Source organism: Marmota flaviventris, chromosome 4 (genome assembly GCF_047511675.1).
Source record: "Marmota flaviventris isolate mMarFla1 chromosome 4, mMarFla1.hap1, whole genome shotgun sequence".
Taxonomy (NCBI): domain Eukaryota; kingdom Metazoa; phylum Chordata; class Mammalia; order Rodentia; family Sciuridae; genus Marmota; species Marmota flaviventris.
Genome location: NC_092501.1, coordinates 50,777,034 through 50,792,847, shown reverse-complemented (window position 1 = coordinate 50,792,847; position 15,814 = coordinate 50,777,034). Strand labels below are relative to the sequence as shown.

Below are 15,814 nucleotides of genomic sequence, written 5' to 3'. Positions count from 1 at the left end.
TTCCCTTTTTTTTTCTGATGCCAGCTGAAGAAAATGTACATAAAAGACTATTCCTTATTGCAGAGGATAAGAATCTAGATAGGTGCTTCCTTTCAGCACTGACTGATTTAACAGAGTAAAATAATAGCATTATTTTAAGTATTCATGTTCTGTTTTTTCTATGAAACATTTTTCATTACTCTTTTGATACTCCCAGTCATTTAAATTGAATGGAAAAGACTGTTAATTACTACTAGCCAGGAATTCAGGTTTATTTCAACTCTAGATACTGAAAACATTTCTAATACAGTGGTAGATATGCTATTAATCAACTTTCATCAGAGATGATGAAGGAATACGAAATATGAATCAGAGAACAGGTGACCTGAGTCCAAGTCCTAGTTTTGCCATTTACTGAATTCTTGAGCAAATTACTTGACTTTTCTGAGTCTTGTTTTCTTTATACTGTGAAATGGAGATAATATAAAACTATCTCACAGAATCATCTTCAGGCATTATAATATATAAAGAAACTCTTCCTAAGGTGCTTTAGTTATCTGGCAGATCATATAAGAGGACTTTGCAAGTCTTTTTAGAGTCCAGTCCAATCCCTGGATGATTAGAGGAAGAAAAGAATTACTGACTGCTATGGTTTAGATGTGGTTTGTACATCAAAGGTTCATTTGTGAGAAGCCTGGCCCCAATGTAGTGATGTGAAAGGCAGTAGAAACTTTAAGAGTTGGGCCCTAGGGGCTGGGGTTGTGCTCAGCGGTACAGCGCTAACCTAGCACATGTGAGGCCCTGGGTTCGATCCTCAGCACCACATAAAAATAAATAAATAAAGATACTGTGTCCAACTAAAAAATAAATATTAAAAAAAAGAGAGAGAGTTGGGCCCTAGTGGGAGGTGGTTACCTTGTTGAGGCACTGCCCTTAGAAGGAATTAATGCTGGTCTCAGAGTAAGTTTGTTTCCCCAGAGTGGGCTGTTAGAGAGAGTAAGCCTGAACCCTCAATTCCTCTGGCTTCCTGTCTCACCATGTCATCATTTTCACATACACTTCCACCATGGTGATGTCATCTACCATGAGGCCCTCACACCAGAGCTGAGCAGAAGCCAGTGCCATGCTTTTAAACCTCCAGAAGAACAATCTAAATCAGCCTAATTTAAAAAAAAAAAAAAACACCCTGTCCTATTTTCTCATAGCAATAGAAGACAGACTAGTATATGAATAAGGTTTTAGTGTCATGTGTTTCTTTCTTTAAAGAATACTAATGGTCATACTGATCATCCAAGGAATGATCAGTATAAAGTTCAAAAACTGTTGGGAGTAACCTAAATGAGAAGCCTTTTGAATTCTGTAAATTTTTATTCATGCACAATATTTATTTGACTAGAAGACAGGATAGCTTCAATTTATACAAATACATTTCACCAAGTAGGAAGAGAAATTTAACAAGTTTCACATATATATATCTACTTTGTTTGACTCATCTCATATATTTATATACACACCCATTATTGTTTAATTGTAAGATTCAAGATCTCACTGTAAGAACAGCAATGAAGTTTAATCCAAGAGTGATACAATTTATTTCTGTTTACCTTCATGCCTATTCTACTTTGAGTGACAAACCAAATATGTCACAATATGGTGGGAATACACAATATGATGTACTATCATTGACTTGGCAATTCAATAATTCTAACAATCTATTAACTTTTCTTAAAACCCTTTAAGCCAAGTGGGTTGGGGTTGTGGCTCAGGGGTAGAGTGCTTACCTGGCATGTGAGAGTCACTGGATTCTATTCTCAACACCATATATAAATAAAATAAAGGTCAACTACACACACACACACACACACACACACACACATAAACAAAAAAAAAACCCTCAAAATTCATGCCTAATTCAATTTTCAGAAATATTCAAGAAATTCAAGATGCCTAGATAGCCTTAAACATCAGCTTTGCATGCCTTTTATTTTTTCTAGAGTATCTTATAATAAGAGTTCATGAGTAAGGAGAAGGCAGAAATGGTATATAAAATCCCATGTTAGAGCATATTTGCCCTTTCTGACCGAGGACCACACTTTCCAGCAGTTTTCCAAAGGATTCCATGACCTTGAAATAAGTTGAGAACCACTACTATGTATATCCCCTAGGTCAATAAAAGAGCAGTAACTACCGTCCAGTTCATAATCACTAAATAAAATAAACATCCCTTCCACAGAAATGAAGACTCGCAAACTTTATCACTACTCTAACTCTTGCTTTATCCTTGGAATAAAAGAAGGAGTTTGAATTTAACTGCTCTATAAAAGATACTGCTTGTCAGTATACAGTTCACTCTGCAGTAACAGAAAAGGTTAACATCTCCTTACCAAAAGCCAACGTCCCTCTCTTCTACAACATGGACTACACAGGTGATATAGTTTTCTTTTTTCAATGGTTGTTTAAACAATAATTAAAAGTTGTACACAATTTTCATCTGTTTTACCAACTAAGTACCAAGACAAAAAATGGCCAATGTAATTATCCTCTTATCAAAAAGACCTGGCTTTGAGTAATTTAAAATTCATTTCAGTATGTCAATGGAAACAGCATTACCCATTTTAAGAGAGAAAAAGTAGTCCTTTTTCTTAGACTGTAAATCCAAGAAGCTTTTGCCATTAGCTATCAAAAACACTGGTAGGACTTACAAGAGCCAATAATCCAAAACCAAAACTGACATGATTTTTAAAGGTAAGTGGTAAAATCTATTCTTCTAAAGAAAAAGATAAAATTTAAGTTTCATATTAAGATTACTTTAAGCCAAAGTTAGAGAAAAATCACAGAATGACTATTCATGTTTCAAATCAAGGTAAAATATATTCAAGGTTGTTCACTTTTCAGCTTCTTGGCTATTTTCTGCTTAAGGTACCTATTTTCTCCATATAAACTAGATCCAAAGAACCCTTCAAAGTATTTAACTTCCAATGTTCCTGCTCTGCATGCTGAATATTTCATCTGATTATTTTAGGAAAAGACTAGCCCCATTCATAAGCTACATCCAAACCTACAAGGGCAAATACGTTACTTCCCAGAACCTTAAAAAAAAAAAAAAAAAAATGAGCAAAAGTTGATGAAAGAACACTGCTGCCACGTCTTTCCCCCTCCCCCACTCACGTAGTGGCCACTTCATCCCTTCAGAGTGCATTCCAAGGGAAAGTCCTAGAGCCACAGCTCTCAGAGAAACAGTTAAGTAGAAATTGGCAAACGTCTTAGACATTTTAGATCAATTCCTAAAAGGGGATTTAGCTGCTTCTTTATCCCTTTAAGACAGTGCAAAATTCCAAGAGTCTTCTCCACTCTGCGGAACGCATGTTAGCGTCTAAAAATTGAATTATGTATTTAATAGGTTCGATTATTTAGGAGAACTATTCTCATACTTACCGTACCATCCCTCCTCCCCTAGAAACATGTATCTGGAGGCCAGTCATATAATCCAACTCAAAATTCTCACACAATCATGAAATGTTTGACTTAAGTGGACTTTTAAACTCTGCAAATTCTCGAGGGCGGGGAGAACTCATGTGCCTTTAAAAAGATTTATGGGGACGAAGAGGGAAGCAGCAGCCCAGCTTCCCCAACTGGGAGATGTGACAGCAACTTCCTCGGCTCCAGCAGCCCTAAACTCGGTGCCCCCGGCTACGTGTGGCTGCTGAGGCAGCACCCCGGCGCGCAACAGATGACTTCAGCCCTAACTTTCAGAGAAGGTCCGCTTCCCGGACCCGACGATTTTTTCGATAGCGCAAAATGCCTGGAGAGCTTCAGCCTCAGCTGTAAGCTGTAAAGCCCACTCTCCATTGCCACATGCTAACCATCTGCGGCTGTGGCAGCCAAAAACCCACGCCCCACCCTCGCGTTCCTCTCAGCTTTGTAGGGAGCACCAGGTACGAAGGGAGCTTGGAAAAATCAACAGGGCGATTCCTGCCCGGGAAGGAACATTCAAGAAAGTCCTGGTCCCTGGGGCGGGGACAGAGGCTGCTGCAGCCCCAACGGTCAGAGGCGGGATGGGGGCAGAGGTGGGAAGGGGAGCCCCGAGGAGAGCAGCCGGGCCTGCGGGGCAGCACGAGGGCACTGGGAGACCGGGACCCGTCTCCAGCGGAGAAGGTACCCAAGCTGCTGTAGTTAAGCGGAGACCCCCGCCACCCTACCACAGCCGGGAGAGCACGGACCGCTGCGGCAGTGCGAGGTGGACCCGGGCTGCCCCTGGGCCACAGCCCTTCTCCAAGGTCGAAGGAGCGTCTCACCTGGAAAGTGGGACGGGAAGGCGGCGCGCTCTTCAGTTCCTGTCGCCTGCACTCGGGACGGCTACCTACTCCCTGCCCTCAGCCCGCTGGCGGCGCAACTGGGCAGCAGAGGGAGCCAGTTAGCCCTTTTATAACCTCTAGGCCGCGATGGCAGCTCCGGGGAGGAGGCAACTGCAGCCCTCGCTACGTGAGCTCGATCACACCAGCGCCCCCAGGACTGCGCAGGCGCCTCAGCTCGAGCCTCCCTCCCGCCCCCACCCGCGGCGGGTGCGTGGAGTCGAAGGCGGAGAGCAGGGGCTGGGGCTGGTCGCGCCGCCAAAGCGGGCAGGCCTAGGGAGTAACGCGCGTGCGCAGTGGTGTCTCCACTCTGTCGTTCCCGCGGATACCACGGGATTTCCCCGCTCCTGTTCAATTTCATGGTCAGCGCCAGGTCTGAGCAACGAAGCCACCAGCAAAGGCATATCTTTAAAATGAAAAGAGGAACAAGGAAGCATAGAAAATATAGCAGAAGGGAATCCTGGAGTGGAAAATAATACAGTGCGTCCAGTCTAGTGTCTCAACTATCTTGGCTTAAAGCCTTTTTGCTTTTTAACCTCCCTCTCATATCTCTATAGTCATTTTATAGGAATCTCACTCTATCTCCCATCTTTATTCTTTATCAGCAGATAGTAGGCTAAAAGCTCCAGAGTCAGATTATCTGGGTTTAAATCCTGCTTAGTCCTTTGTAACGTTGGGCTTTAACCTTTCTCATATCTTTTTCCTCAACTACAAAATAGGAATGACGGTATTATCTGTCTCCTAGGATTAGCATGAGAAAATGGATATAAAGCACTTAGAACATGCCTACCATACAGAAAGGATTTGATAAATATTATAATTTATTGTAAGTAAGTCCTCTAGGGTCTGGGGGTGTAGCTCAGTGGCAGAGCACGTACCTAGTATACATGAGCCCTGGGTTTGATCCCCAGTCACGCAAAGAAAAGGGAGGAAAAAGAAAAAAATATATACTAAGTACTCTAAGACACCAAATAGTGCATTGGATCTTAGTCATTTCTAAAAGAAGAAAGCTTTACTATCAAGGAGCAGCAAAGGTGATTTTCCTCTTGTCAATGAAAAGAAAAAAAAAAAAACTTCCCTACAACATTTTATTCATTAAAAAGTGTTCACACAAAGTTTTCCATATGTACCAGAAAGTATATTCAGGAGGTGTGGTTGAGTATACAGATATCAAAATAGATAAAGCCTACTTGGGAGCTTCAGGCAACCAAAAAAGTAGATAAGGTGATGCCTTAATCAGTGGTTCTTAAAGAGTGGTCAGGGTATCACAAGGTCAAAATTCTTTTCATGTTAAGAATTTATTTGCTTTTATGGAAATACAGTGGGGTTTTCCAGAGACTACAGATCCTGTGCTCTTGCAAAGGATTGAGTGCAGAGCATCTATAAGAATCTTCTTTTAAGCCAGACATTAGATTTGCAGAAATGTAAAATAGTGCCAATCTTCTTACTTTAGAAAATGTATTCTATTTAAAAAGTTAACATGCAACTTTTTAATTGTTTCTGAATGAATTAATAACTCATATCCTAGACAGATATGATCTACATAAAAGCTTCTTGTTGCCAGGCACAGTGGTACTCGCTTATAATCACAGTGATTTAGGAGGCTGAGACAGGAGGATTGAAAGTTCAAAAACAGCCTCAGCAAATTAGTGAGACCCTGTCTCAAAAGCAGGGTGGGCATGTAGCTCATGCTAAGCATCCCTGGGTTAGATTTAAAAAAAAAAAAAAACCTTCTTGTAGTCCTCAATATTTTTTAAAAGTGTGAAGTGGTCAAGAAGCCAAAAAAACAATGGCTTCAGCAGATTTACTGTGAAGTTAATGAAGCTCCAGCTTCAGGGATACTCATTTGCACTTCCCCTTTCCAAGTCCATAGAAGGAGTCCTAACAATATGTTCAAATAGTCATATGCTTTTGTAAAAATTTTAAAAGCAAAATATTTTAACAACAATCTTTAGTCCTTAGTGATTTCACCTCTTCCACACTTCCTCTTGTCTAGTGGAGTTGGATAGCTAGCAGACATTTTTTAAATGAAGCTAAAGTTGAATTAGGAATACATTTGGTTTGAGTTTAGTGGGATATATTTTTGTAACCCACAGTCTCTTTCATGTGCAGTTAAGATATTGCCAGCTGTCCAGGCTTCCAAGAATACTCCTTACCACCCATTGTGTTGACCCACCCAGGATTGTAAAACAAAGGTGTGGGATTAGACCTCTTAGAATTATTTGAATGTACCCTGTGTGCTAGCATCAAAAAATATGTGTGGGCTGGGGATGTGGCTCAGTGGTAAAGCACTTGCCTAGCATGTGTGAGGCCCTGAGTTCCACCCCAACAGTTCAAAAATTAAAAAATAAAAATATGTTGTTAGTGGGGGAAGAGCAGGGTTGAATTTTAGGGAGCTTGAAGCTAATTTGTTGGAAATTCTTCCTATTCGGTGTGTAAGTTTTTAAAGTAAAGATTTAATGTTTACCAATGCATAGCCCAAAAAAGGAAGTTCTTTTCTTTTAGAATGTAATAAGAACATCCACAGAAAACTAAAGAATGTCATTCCCCCAAAGAAAACTGATGTGCCCTGAATTCTGTTAAGTCATATATTTAACAACCCTTGGGTATTTTCCCAAATTTGACAACAATCCTAAAAATGTATATGCATAATCAACAATAGTTGTGAAGCTTAAACTTTTCTAACCTATTTCTTTGTCAAATATTATAATATTTTAACCAACCACACAAAAGGAAAAAAACTAAATTTTCTTTTTATCTTCTCTATAAAAGTTGTTAGTGAATTATTAGCATTTGAAGCGACAAAGAGTATAAGGTATAAAAATGTAGGGAAAGAAAAGTAATACAGAGATGTCTAGCAGCTAATTAATAAAATTATTATGTTCTTCTTCTAAATTTTATGATGTTTTGATTGTCTTAATCCATTTGGTGTTGCTGTAATAAAATACCTGAGACTGGATACTTTATAAGGAAAGTGGTTTGCTATAGCTCACGGTTGTGAAGGGAATAAGACCAAGATCAGGCTCCCACATCTGGCAAATACCTCATGCCACATCATAACATGGTGGATGGCATCTGGTGGTGAGAGCACATGCTAAAGAGTCAGAAAGTTCACATGATGAGAGACAAAGCCAGAGGGCAAGCCAAGAAAGTTGAACCCAACTTTACAACAACTCTGTCTCATGGAGACCAATCCAATTCAAGAAGACCTAATCCCTCACAACATTGATCCCTTCTGAGGGTGGTGACTCCAATTACCTAGTCACCTCCCACTAAGCCCTGCCTTCTAAAGTTCCACTACTTCTCAATACTGTTGCACTGGGTTCCAAAACGCCACATGAGACTTTGGGGGATAAAACATAGCAGTGAGGGCATTTTAAAAAATATTTGTCGTTTGTTTGCTCCCCCCAAAAAAACACTTCAATTGAAATCTACATGACTATTCAACCTGATCATCCCTGCTTGGTTATAATGACAATGAGAGATACTTAGAGTAGTAGAAAAGAATAACATGAATCCCTTTTGAATGGGCAAACATTCTAGCAGAGCTGATCTAGCCTTACTCTAAACCACCAATAAATCTCTTCCTCTTGCATCTGAAAAACTTGAACATGTCCATCAATCAATCAATCAATATTTTTCAATAAGGCATTAAAAATTTGATACACATATATATATATTCATTCTTAGGAAAAGACTGTTCAGTAACTATGGTAACAACTAACACAATTAATAGATTGATGGCAACTCAACTTGGCAAACAAGACTCTAAAAACAAAACAAACAAAAAACCCCAAACAAGGGGCTGGGATTGTAGCTCAGTGTCAGAGTGCTTGCCTAATATGTGTGAGGCACTGAGTTCGATCCTCAGTACCACATAAAAATAAATAAAATAAAGGTATTGTATCTATCTACAACTAAAAATATTTTTTTAAAAAAACAGCCAATCAGTAACAAGCTTCACACTTTCTAAAGTTAGTTAAATAAAAACAGTCTTACTCTAGTGAATTCATCTCTGAAAAGTCAGCCAGTCATCCAATACTCTTTCCACCAAAGTAATCATGCTGTAAGGGTGATGTCTACCCTCCCTCACCTCTGAAAATCAATCAATCCCTTCCCCAAAAAGCTATACAAGATCAGCAGAGAGTTGATGTTAAAAAACATAACACTTCTACATGTAGAAAATAAGTCACCTTTTTCTTTTAAATTTTGAATGTTTTCTTTTCCTTTCACATTGAACAACTGTGTGACCAACAGAGGGAACCAAAATAGAATACATTTCCATGTTATCGAAGGCAGTTTTAAATAACTTGCACTCACATATATGAAAAAATTAGAAATCATTTGAGATAGTAAAGTATTAAATTATGAAGTAAGGATTATGAAACAATATACAGTTCATAATCATAATGAATAAAATTAAATCGGATGAAATAGATAATAGTGAATAGTTCCTTTGGTAGGGGGCAAAGATGATGGAAGAAATATTTTAGATCATATGTGTCAGTGTTTTAGTCAGCTTTTTCGCTGCTGTGACTAAGGATCTGACCAGAACAATTGTAGAGGAGGAAAAGTTTATTTGAGGGCTCACGGTTTCAGAGGTCTCAATCCACAGACAGCAGGCTCCATTCCACAGGGCTCAAGATGAGGTAGAACTACATGGTGGGAGAGAGAGACAGAGAGAGAGAGAGAGAGAGAGAGAGAGAGAGAGAGAGAGAGAGAGAGAGAGAGGGATGGGGGGAGGGAGAGAGGGAAGATTTACTGATTAGATTAAGTCTATCCACCAATTATTTTTCCTCCAAACTTTCTTGCATTGTCTCACATATGAGCTTTTGGAGGGTACCACATCTAAACCATAACAGGCACTGTGCCACAGGGCTGAGAAGCAGACACCAGTGGCCCATCTCCTGGAAGTCACAGCCCAGCCGGGGGACTACTGCTCAGTTCCATTCGCTGAAGAACTTTAAAGTTCTGGTTGTGTATGGGGAAGGAGACAAATCCACACAGACTGTTCTCACAATGGCCCTTCCTCCCTGGGCAGCTCTTTCACCCCACCTATGCCTCCTAGGCCAAGGCAACCTGTTACTTTCATGGTCTTTGCAACAAACCAGGCTCACAATGTGTGTAAAGCCTGGTGGGATGAGAGAGATGTGAGGGTATGTGTTACCAGGATAGCTGGTTTGGAGAGAAGAAAAGGAAAAGGAATGAGCCACTTCATGAGATTCATTCAGACTCTCTCTGCATGGGTTTAAACCTGGGATTTGTGATTCCTCTTGTGCAGTGTTCCCTCAATTTTAACCGTCCCAAATTTCAGGTGTTCTTCTCCCACCTCTATAATTTTGCAATAGCATTAATTAATTCACTTAAATAAACTAAGTTTAGAATTTTTATATTTTATGAACTTTCATAATTCTTTATATATAATTTTTATAATATTTATATTTTTTAAATGTTCTTGCCACACTGCCTTGGACACTCTCAGGTATTTGCTTTCTTAGGAACAGTCTGCCTAAGAAACTCATGACTGTTCCTTCAGGAGGACCTTGAATCTCTAAAATTAAAAATTGTGCTTATAGTGCAAAAAAGGAAACATTTTAGAAATATTATGCTATATGAATTAGAAGAGAAGGGTCTGGTGAGAAAATTAAGATTCATTGAATTAATATTTATGGAACATTAACCTACTATACACAAGACACTGCCTACTGGGCTGTAGAAAATAAAACTTTGATTAAACAATCTCTGTTTTAAGAGGTTTAACTCTATCTTATTAGACAGAGTGAAAACCTGCACTTGTAGCAATGGGAATTCATTCATCCTGCCTACATGAACTAGACTATGCTAAGAGCTGGGTATGTGGCTTCTGCTGTCATAGAACTTGTACTCCTAAGTAAACTGACAACATGCCACATTAGTAAATATTAGTAAATATATATATTATATACATATAATATATATTATATATAAATATATATTATAAACATATAATATATTACATACATATAATATATATATGGAAAATAATAAGAAAATAACCAGAGTGCTATAGGCAAGAATAAGGGACATAATTTAGATTGATAACACAAGAAAAGTGTCAATGAAGAAGTAACATTTAAACTGAGGCCTGAGTTAAGCTGATAGAGTGTGTAAATAAGAACATTCTAAAGAGAAGAAATAGTAAATGTGAGGACCAGGGTACAAGATAAGTTTGGTGCATTTGAGAAGCTGAAAGAAATTCGGTGTGGCTGTAGTGCAGGAAACAAGGAGGAAGCTCTTAGGAGAGGAGATTGGAGAGGTCTGCAAAGGCTAAATCATGTGGGGCATGTGGGTGGTTTTTTTTTTTTTTTATACTGTAACAAGTATAATGAGAAGGCAGGAAAGTATTTTAAGCAGTGCCGAAACGTATTATTTGCCTTTAACAAAGGAAAATGCAATGTAAGAGAATAGAGATTTTTCTATGAATAACATGTCACTGAATGTGGGGATGGACCTTAGGAATACATGAAGGTCAAGAAACGAGGAATTCTAGAACATAGCTAAAATTGGAAAGTATTCTATTCACTAACATACTGGTATTGTGACATTGTGGGAAATGACTGCATTGGAATAGACAGACCTCCTGTATCATGTGATCTCAACAGGGATGGAATACTTGCTGTAGTAAACAGGATAAGGACTTCTAGAAGATATCCACCTCCTAATACCTAGAACCTGTGAGCAGACTGCCTTACAGGTCAAAAGAACTTTGAAGATATAATTAAATTAAAAACTTTCAAATGGGAAGATTAGCCTAAATTAGGGAGCTGGCCCCAATCTGATTACACAGGTTCTTTAAACTGAGAACCTGGGCTCAAGATGTGGCTCAGTGGTACAGTGTTTTCCTGGCATGCATGAGGCCCTGGGTTTGATCCCCGAACACTGCCCTGGCCCCCCACCACCAAAAAAAAAGGAGTACCTGCCATGGTCAGGGAAATAAATGTGAAAAGGAAGTAGGGTCAGCTATATACTGCTTTGCTGACTTTGAAGATGGAAGTGGACTTTGAGTCAAGGAATGTGGTGGCCTCTAGAAACTGAAAAGCCAAGGAAATGGATTCTTCCCTAGAACTTCCAGAAAGAAAGGAATGCAGTCCTCTCAGCTCTTTAGATCTTACCCAAGAAAATCTATATTAGATTCTGACTTACAGAACTGTAAGAAAATAAATTTGTATCAAGCCACCAAGTTTATGGTAATTTGTCATAGCAGCAATAAGACCTTAAGACACTCACTTGTGTAACCATAACAGAAATAATGGCAAAGACAATGACTGAAGATATTTCTGAAGAGTTCTTAGATGTGAATGATCCCTTACACTGAGTAAGGGTTCTTGAGACCATGGGAATTATCTAAGGAAGAGAATTTAGAGAGTAAGAAAAACCTTTCAATAAGCAGGACAGGAGCATTAAGTGCTTTAATTCTAACATCAAAAGCTATATAACCTCATATTGTATCTTCAAGCAGGACACGTGTGTTACATAAGAATTGTGCCAAGGTTTCTACCTTGGAAAACCATCAGAATAGTGGTATCAACTACTAACATAAGGAATTTGGGAAAGCAACCTAGCTTGTAGAGCATATGATGACTTTGGTTTTGTATCTGTTTGGGTTTGATATGACAGAGGCTTTCACAGGGTTCAAAGGCACTCCAAGAGTTTGTCAATACGAAGCAGATTTTCATATTGCAAAAGAAATTGATCTAAATTCTAACTTTCTGTCTACATGTAATTCTAACTTAAAAATAATCCACAGTTTCTTGGGCTCTAACTGCTAACTTGAATCAGCTATATGTTTACTGAACATATCTTTCTGTTGATGGCTGGCATGGCAAGACTACCTCCTTGTGCTAGCCATTAATATTCCCCAAATATTTCTAGGGCTTTTCTCTTCCCAGGCAGGAAGGTCTGTTCTTCTCTACCATCTCTGAAGTTAACTGTCGCTAAATAACTCGCTTTAGCAGAAAAAAAAAAAAAAGTGGCAGTTTGAGAGTCAGAATTGTTTTACCACGTTCTCTTCCCATTGTAGTTTACCATGGAAGTTCATATCAAGATGAAGCCTTCATCTGTTTGGGTCGAGAGTTTCTACAATGAACAGAGCCCCAGACTCTCCACTGCCTTGACAATCTATTCTGAACCTGTACCTTGAGTGAAAAATAAACTTGTAAAACTTGTATTATTTAAACTACTAAAATTTGAGCTTTATCACTGCAGCATTACCTAGTCCATCTTAACCTATGAACTGCCTTAACCAAGTCAGACTCACCCTTTACAAAAATTTACTATCAGAATTGTCAGGGGACTCTGGTTGTAGTTCAGTGGTGGTGCGCTGCCCCTCACATGTGAGGCACTGTGTTCAATCCTCAACACCACATAAAAATAAATAAATAAAACAAAGGTAGTATATCCATCTACAACTAAAAGTATTTTTTTAAAAAGGAAAAGAATAATATTTAAGTCAGGTGTGGTGGCTCAAGCCTGTACTCTTCGGGGCTCAGGAAGCTGAGACAGGAGGATCACAAGTTCAAGGAAAACCTCAGCAATTCAGCAAGACCCTAAGACACTTATTGAGATCCTGTCTCAAAAAACAAAAAGGATTGGGGGGACTCGGGTTGTGGCTTAGTGGTAGAGCGCTTACCTAGCATGTGTGAGGCACTGTGTTTGATTCTTAGCACCCCATATAAATAAACAAATAAAATAAAGATCCACCAACATCTTAATTTTTTTTTTAAAGGACTGGGGATGTAGCTCAGTGGTAAAATACCCTGGGTTCAGTCCCCACTACCAAAAAATATTGTATTTATTAGGTCTGTTTTGTATCTGGAATGTAGCAGAATTCTATTTATTGATTATATCTTGTAACTGTTAATAAATACTGTGTGTTGCCCACATACTGTTCATTTCCCACCTCCTCCAACCATTAAGACTCTCCAGATTGCTCAGTTTTCTAGTTTAGATGTGATTTCTACTTCTGCTTAGGATGTAGAAAATGGTAAAGAATTACTTCTGTCCTTACAGTGGGGAGGGGGAGCCAATAATCTACAATATAATGAAGTTTTGATCATAACAGTCAGCTGAGGTCACAAGAAAACCAAGTAATCTGAGTTCCAAGGAGAAACGGGACACACAATGAAGACCTTCAGCCAAGCAAAAAAGGAAATCAGCAAACATTTTAACAAATTATTAGCTGGGCACACTGGAACATGCCTGTAATCCCATTAACACAGGAGGCTGAGGCAGGAGGATCACAAGTTCAAAGCCAGCCTCAGCAACAGCCAGGTGCTAAGCAAGTCAGTGAGACCCTGTCTCTAAATAAAATACAAAATAGGGCTGGGGATGTGGCTCAGTGGCTGGGTGCCCTGAGTTCAATCCCCAGTACCCCACCCACCCCCCAAATTGTTAAAGGCCAAATGTAGGCTACATGTCAGTTGAGAATCTCAACCTCCCAAGTAGCTGGGACTACAGGTGTTCATTACCACTCCCAGCTCCTAGCCCCAATATTAATGGCCATTTTATAACATACTCTCTGTACTCAACTGTTGTCTTGTTTTGAACAAATTCTAATTCCTAAAGGAATCTCTTTCCCAAAGGGAACTGTTCTAATAGGAAGACTATTTCAATTATTCATGTCTTCATTCATTCAACAAATATTTACTGAGCACCTACAATGTGCCAGGCCTTGTATTAGATACTAAAAATATATTGGTGAATGAGGAGCAATTATTTATTAATGTTGGTGTATTAAAATTGATGAATAGCCTGACAGCTGTAGCAGACTCCATTTGTTCCTCTTTCATTTTCTGGTCTCTTTCCTAAGAAATTTATCATCCTTTGAATATAAGTAGTTTGAGTTGCAAATATTCAATATTTTCAGTTTTCAGGGGAATATCTAACAGCTATTCTATCAAGCATAGAAGGTGTTTACAATTTTAAAAATACTTTACTGAAAACAAGAAGTTACATTTGAGAGTGCTTCTGTTTATAAACAAACAATCTGACTTGGCTGACTGGAAGATTTGTAGAGCTTGGCCAGTCCTCACATTCTTCCACCCAAATGAACTTGTCAAGAGGTCAAAAACACCCAGCAGGAATGCCAGAAATCTCAGCTTGATTTGGTGAAGCAAGACTTGGAAGAATAACTCTTGGTTTGAAAAGAGCACTAATAGATTCAATGAACTTGGGTCCTGGTCCACCATTAAGAGGATAACAGAGGATAGTAGAGGGCTGGGGTTATGGCTCAGTGGGGTATGATGGTGCTTGCCTAGTATGTGTGAAGTACTAGGTTTAATCCTCAGCACCACATAAAAATAAATAATATAAAAGGTATTGTGCCCATCTACAAGTTAAAAAAAATTATGAATTTTTAAAAATAAAAAAAGAGGATAGTAGAATGTTCCTGTGGAATTGCTCTAACTTTTATGCTGAAATTTCTTCATCCATCAACTGGCCGTTATAATATGCATTATATTTTTTAAAAATCATGTATTCAGTGCTGGGGTTTTGGCTCAGTGACAGAGCGCTTGCCTCACATATGAGAGGCACTGGGTTCGATCCTCAGTACCACATAAAAATAAATAAACAAAATAAAGATATTGTGCACATGTATAATGAAAAAATATTTTTAAAATCATGTATTCAAATTATTTTTGACTTTATCCTAATTTTTCTTTTTTCATCTTCACTTCCAGCTGTTTATGGCCTTTGGTCTTGGCTCTATTCATTGCTGTGTGTTAAGCATCACTTCATGTTCGAGAAGATAGTTAGCGGGGAAACCTATTCTACTTTGCTTTTGAAGAGACGCATAAAGATCACCCCATATTTAGGGCATCATTGGCTCAAATGGACAAGCTCTTTGCCAGGGGCTTATATTTGAAGAGTCCTCATGTAAACCCTTTCCCATCCTCATTTGCTAAAATCTATTTCTTGTTCTACCTAAAGTAAAACAATATCCAACTGACTATACTATATGCCTGCTTACTGAACAAAATTACAATTTTTCTCCAAGTTTGCTAGCACATGCCTTACTTCCTGATGTCCATTCCTGTATTGGTCAAAGGCTGAGTAACCTGTCTATCGTCTCATATATTTGTATGCTCACCCATTTATGTACCCACCTGTACACACACACACCCCACACACTTCACACATACATGCATAACTAGTTTTTTGATGGCAGAGACAATAGGTTATTCACCATCACATCGCCAATTCTAGCATGATGCCTAGCATATGATAGATTTCAATGCATCAATACACTGTTATTCTCCTTTACCACCAAAAGGCTAGAGTGGGGAGAGGCTGGGGCTGTGACTCAGTGTAGAGCACTTGCCTTGCACATGTGAGACACTGAGTTCTATCCTCAGCACCATATAAAAATAAATAAAGATACTGTGTCCATCTACAACTAAAAAATATTTTTTAAAAAGGCTTGACTGAGATTCAATGCCCTTAAA

At 38.8% G+C, this 15,814-nt stretch overlaps 1 protein-coding gene across 2 annotated transcripts in view; it reads right to left on the bottom strand.

Moving 5' to 3' along the window:
• P4ha1 (prolyl 4-hydroxylase subunit alpha 1) overlaps positions 1 to 4,449 on the bottom strand; it is a 67,673-nt gene extending 63,224 nt beyond the window's left edge. Inside the window, exon 1 of one of the 2 annotated variants that reach the window (XM_071611181.1) lies at positions 4,275 to 4,449. The gene's annotated coding sequence lies outside the window, so the exon portion shown is untranslated. The remainder of the gene's footprint in view (positions 1 to 4,274) is intronic. The other variant, XM_027931225.2, reaches the window with a different exon arrangement.
• Between the last annotated feature and the right edge of the window lie 11,365 nt (positions 4,450 to 15,814).